Source organism: Oncorhynchus gorbuscha, linkage group LG15 (genome assembly GCF_021184085.1).
Source record: "Oncorhynchus gorbuscha isolate QuinsamMale2020 ecotype Even-year linkage group LG15, OgorEven_v1.0, whole genome shotgun sequence".
NCBI lineage: Eukaryota > Metazoa > Chordata > Actinopteri > Salmoniformes > Salmonidae > Oncorhynchus > Oncorhynchus gorbuscha.
In genome coordinates, this window is record NC_060187.1 from 40,001,036 (window position 1) to 40,006,715 (window position 5,680).

Consider the following 5,680-nt stretch of genomic DNA (forward strand, 5'->3'; position numbering starts at 1 on the left):
AGAGGCTCTCGGGTGCTGTCTGTCTACTGGAAACAGGTCCTAATGATTTCTGGAGACTTCAACAAGGCTACACTGTAATATGAGCTCATGTATAAGAGTGTAATAAGTCATGTCGTTTGCGGTAATTGCAATTAGTTTCATGTTTTGGCTGGTGACACATCTGTCTATACAATACATGTTCTATTGTTTTAACTCTGCATTTTGAGACCTGTCTTAGTTGTTGACTAGTTTTAGTGGTAGATGGGTGCGAATGAAGTGTTGTTTGGAGCAGCGACAAGCCTGCCTGTGACCTCAAACGTGTTTCTAAGACAAGAGTTGGCCTAATTGTTATTAATCTAAGGTTTCAGTATTAATGAGTAATACCTCTAACTTTCTTACTCCGCGAGGTCAGTGTGAATTTACAATACAAGGTAACATTATCCCCCAGGCTATACATCGTGGCGCTCAAAACAGACAAACGGGATTACACAGTAACAGTGCAGATGTGCCAAATGATGTCTCTACCCCATAGGACGCCCCTCTCCCCCACACTCCCCACACACCCTCAACGCCCACTGGGCCACCACATCAACCATCCCCCCCACCTCCCCTTTCTCCCTTCGCTGATTTGAATAGCGGGACTCTGCAGAGAGTATCTGCGCTCTTTTGTTCAGTAGCACTTGGCTGCCAGGGAGGTGAGAATCGTTGTAGCTCTCCTCATCACGTTTCGTCTGTCTCTCTTCTATTTGCGCAATAGGACGGACACCAGATACCCCGTTATTGTGTTTTGGACCTCTCCAAAACGCGAGTCGTTATTTTTTTCCAACTCTTTATACGGTTTTGGTGCGCTCGATGGCTCGCACTGCTGACTGTGGCTCGTGACTAACAGAACACCTGCACGGAATCAGACCGACGTTACTTGCGGCATCGCTCTACATTCCTGAGGACTTGACAGAGACATCAGGGCGGCTCACGGTCACCTCCTCCTAAAAGGTGAGAACAATGTGTATTAGCCTATTCCAGTATATTACATTACGATTAGTCTTTTTGGCGTCGCTTAATATGAAGCCTGAGAAATCGGTATCTTGGATATTCGTTATTAATAAGGAGTGGGCTATATTCTATCTTCACGCAGACAAAGCGAACTACCACTTAAATAAATACAAATAGTATATGCATGCGTTGAAGAGGCTTCAGTATTTCGTTTTCCATGTGAGCATTGACATACTGTATCACTGTATAGTTTATTACGCTCTTGTTTCCAAACCTTGTATTGGATGCCTTTATTCTGGTCGAGTCTTGAATAACACATTTTGTATGAATTTCAGTTGTAATTTTATTCTGAAAAGTTTTTGCTATGTTTCTACGTGCTTTAACCCTTTAAAAAAACCTTGCTATAACATGTAGAATCCTTGCTGATACTACAATTAGCTACTCTTAGCTAAGAGGAAACGTGCATGCTTGACATCTGAAGAATGATACTTGTGTGTCCTCTTAGGATCTGATCTGACTGTTATCGTGTGTGATTCAATAATGTTTCACTGCTTTGCGTGATATTGTGGTCTGCAAAGTAGCAACCATCCAACCGGCAGGGGTGGGACAGAAAATGTGTTCATGTGTTTAATGTGGGGGAATGTTTCAATAGCATATCGGCTCTGTTTTAAAGACACTTCTTTTCCGATGAAACCATTAGAAGGATATCGGCCTTGGCGAAACCAACATCATGAGCATCTGAGCAGCCTTGCTTCGTTTCTCAGGACGAGTAGAGATTATAGTCTTCTGACGGAGGGAGGATGTATTGCATATGTTGAGAATTCAACAAGCAGCGAGCCCTTTCAATAAATCCGAAAGCAACGACAGCTAGCTGACCGAGAGAGGGAACTCGATACGTTATCTTTGATGGCACTCTGTCAAACATGGCATGCGTTTTTAATACTTTTTATATACATGGCATATGTTTTTATGTGCTGTCTGAAAAACGAACAACTCCCGCTCACGCTAATGAAAGTGCACGGTCAAATGCTGGTGGAGTATGTTGCGTCAGTCTGCAATATATATATATGCCTTTGGATCGGACAATGATAGATGATGCTGCTGAACAGCGTACTGTACATGTGTATGTGTATTTTCATTTTCAGATGAGCCCCAGCGAAATATAGCACGGATTCCAACCAGCACTTCGTGAAATGATAATCTTTCTCTTTTTATCTCCGCTCTACTTCTTTCTGTGCATGCATGTGTGTCTTCTTTCTGTGCATGCATGTGTGTCTTCTTTCTGTGCATGCATGTGTGTCTTCTTTCTGTGCATGCATGTGTCTTCTTTCTGTGCATGCATGTGCGTCTTCTTTATGTGCATGCATGTGTGTCTTCTTTATGTGCATGCATGTGTGTCTTCTTTATGTGCATGCATGTGTGTCTTCTTTATGTGCATGCAGGTGTGTCTTCTTTCTGTGCATGCATGTGTGTCTTCTTTATGTGCATGCATGTGTGTCTTCTTTCTGTGCATGCATGTGTGTCTTCTTTCTGTGCATGCATGTGTCTCTTCTTTATGTGCATGCAGGTGTGTCTTCTTTCTGTGCATGCAGGTGTGTCTTCTTTATGTGCATGCAGGTGTCTCTTCTTTATGTGCATGCATGTGTGTCTTCTTTCTGTGCATGCATGTGTGTGAGCTTGCCGATTCCACCTGGGTAGAAACTGTTTTGCCCATCCATGTGTGTGTGTTTGTGTGTGGCATTGCCAATACTCTGAGACAGGCGGGCTGATGGATGGGAAAACTATAAAGGCAGGCTTGGCTCACACGGTTGATGCATAATGACACGGGGAGATTTTTTTTTTAAACCGCCTCAACAGCTACATGCTCATTGTTTGAGCTTTTTTCCCTTCACATGGTTGAGCAGTCATGTGTGTATCTGGAAAAGCTGTCCCTCCTGTCACTGACCCGTGTTGGGGACCATCAGTGTTCCCTAGCTGGCACCTGTGGAAACGGAACGCTCCCTAAACAAAGGTGATGAGTGCTAATCCTGTTAGTGGGAGAGCTCGCTCCCCCTCTCTCTTTCTCTATTAGCCTCTCTTTCCCTCTCCCTCCATCCTTCTCTCAGTCTTTCTCTCCAATGCTCTCTCCCTCTGTCTCTGTCTCTCCCCCCCTTTCTGTCACCCCTCCCTTCTCTCTCAGTCTTTCTGGCGTTCTTCAGGTTCAAAGAGGAGCTGGCTGACACCACTAAACTAATCTCAATAGAGATCTTCTGTGCCAATTTGGTTGCTGTTCCATTTTTCTTCTTTACACGAGGCACAATCGAGGCAGAATATCCCATCAGATAGTTAGTTGCACACTGCTCCCCAATGGCTGTTTTCCAATGATACTGACAAGGGCCAAACACAGCTCGGAAATGTTGTCATCACAAGTGCCTGAAAAACCGATTGGGGAGAATTCAGAGTATTCTATGCTTTTGCATGGGTTGACTCACAATGTCTTTCAATAATGTGCCTCCCTGCTCGGCTGCACACAGCTTAGCACCGACACTTGTAGGGAGCGACGTGAACGGCGATAATTCAATTTTGCACTTGAGTAGCATCCAAGCCAATGAAAGAAAGCATGGATTTTCAGAGGTTTCACTCATGTAGTAAATTAATATTCACTTAATTAAGCAGCCACTGTCTGTTGAATTAACAAAATCCCTCATGAAGTTTTTCAACAGAACTTGAGAAACTGCAGGGTATCCAGATGTCGACAGATGGTTCGGATGGCCAATAGTGGCAGACAGTATTCCTGCTGAAAGCAATACCCCTTTCATACATGCAGTGCAAACTGAAAATGAGGGGGGGGGGGGGAATATGTGCCTTCAGACACAGAGTGAGTCTAATTTAAAGATTTAGACAGCCCTGATCAAATTAAACAGTGCGAACGCTCACAGCATTATGTGTGAGTGCATGCATATGTGTGAGTTATTGTGTATCTGTGTGAGAGAGCGAGTGTGTCTGTGAGTGTGTCGTGTGCATATGTGCATGTGTGTTAGTTAGTGCGCGTGTATGCACGTGTTATTGTAAGTGTGTGTCTGCACACTCATGCATGCATGTACATGTGTATGAATCCCACTGACTGAGGTCTGCTTTGGCTTTTTGCCAGTCTCTCCCTCTTATTGCCAGAATCCCAGGGACATTTTATCACCTTAATGAACCTGGTGTTTCTGCTTTGATTGACAGCTCAGGAGAATCTCAGGCTGTTCTGAAGCCTCTGGCCTGGAAGAGCAGAGCAATACTGAGCTGTAGTAGGATGTAGGCTCTCATCTGGCATTAGCAATGCTTTGGCGTAAGCCACATTGGCTAACCACAGTGCCGGGCTGCAGTCACAGATGTGCCATTGGCTAACCGCATGCAGACAAAGGCGAGGAGCAGCTCTCAGCAGAAACAGCTTTTGAATATTCATCGGAGGAACAGACCACAAATGCATAATTCAATGTGGGCATTTTGCCTATTAAACACCATAAATAATCAATGACATCTGGTAACAGTTTTTGTCAAATTTTTAATGGAGGGCACAAAGGGACTACTTGGGGGTTGAATATCTTTTCCCCCCTTCTTCTTGGTTGATCATTATGTTTGGATACATCCTTTGTTAGCATTATGGCTCAGGTTCTGAATGAAATGGTCTCTGTGTTGTCCAGGTTGGAATTGAACAGTGATTCAGACTCTGAATCCAATAAGGGAAGAATACTTGCTGTTTATTTCACCAATTTGCTAGTGGGTTCTTATCTGGAACATTTAATCCTCACACAGAGAGACTATCCTCCCCAGGGGCTCTGTAGTGTAGGAGGCTGCAGTTCTTTCAGCACTGGATAGCTCCAGGACCAATGCTGTCATTGTCACCGATGCTTCCTCAAGCACAGCAGAATCTGTTACTGCTAAATTAGACAAGAGTAGCTACAAAGCAATAGAGAGAGCGAGAGAGAGAGAGAGAGAGAGAGAGAGATGCTATAAGGTTGGAACACAGAATGAAACCACTCCAGACTCTCTCTTCCTCTCCATCCCCCTCTCATCTGCTTCTTCGTTACTGAAGGACATGACGCGTTTGTGGCACCGCGACAGACTGCTGGGCTCCCATCCCCGGTATGTCCTGCCATCTGACAGACCTTGATAAGCCATTAAACAGAGAACACTTGTCAAGGTTACAGATGAGTGAGGCATTCTTTAATTTCTTCAGAACAACTAGTTCCCAGAGGAGTTGTATGTTTTGTGAGTGGGTTGAGTCGGGTTATGTTTTGATGTATGGGGAAAACCTGGAGGTCTGAAACATATTTTTGAAGACTTAGAGAAGAAAAACAGAGAAATAAAACAGTGAGACACAGAAGGAGAAACATAAGCTTTTCAAGCCCCCATTACAGAAAATGATTCCTGAGGCTCCTGACTGCAGGTATTTATGAAGCCTGTCGGATAGCTATAAGAAGCCCAACTCTTATCATATATCTGCCTTGTCTGAGTCTGGGGGGAGACCAAGATGAATCGCGTCGGATTTCAGGAAGAATGGAAAGTAATGTAATTAATTTCATTCAAATCCCTCTCGGACTCCGGTTTGTGGCGCCTGTGAATTTCTATTTGGCGGCTTTGTGAATGCAATATGCCTGTTCACTATCGGCTTGTGCTGCTATTGATATTAGTTATTCGCTTGCAGGCGACAATGAGATTTCTCCCCCTTCAGAGATGCTCA

At 44.2% G+C, this 5,680-nt stretch overlaps 1 protein-coding gene across 2 annotated transcripts in view; it reads left to right on the forward strand.

Moving 5' to 3' along the window:
- The first annotated feature begins 671 nt into the window (after positions 1-671).
- LOC123997059 (neurocan core protein-like) overlaps positions 672-5,680 on the forward strand; it is a 200,204-nt gene continuing 195,195 nt past the window's right edge. For both annotated transcript variants that reach the window (XM_046301031.1, XM_046301033.1), the window contains exon 1: positions 672-972. The gene's annotated coding sequence lies outside the window, so the exon portion shown is untranslated. The remainder of the gene's footprint in view (positions 973-5,680) is intronic.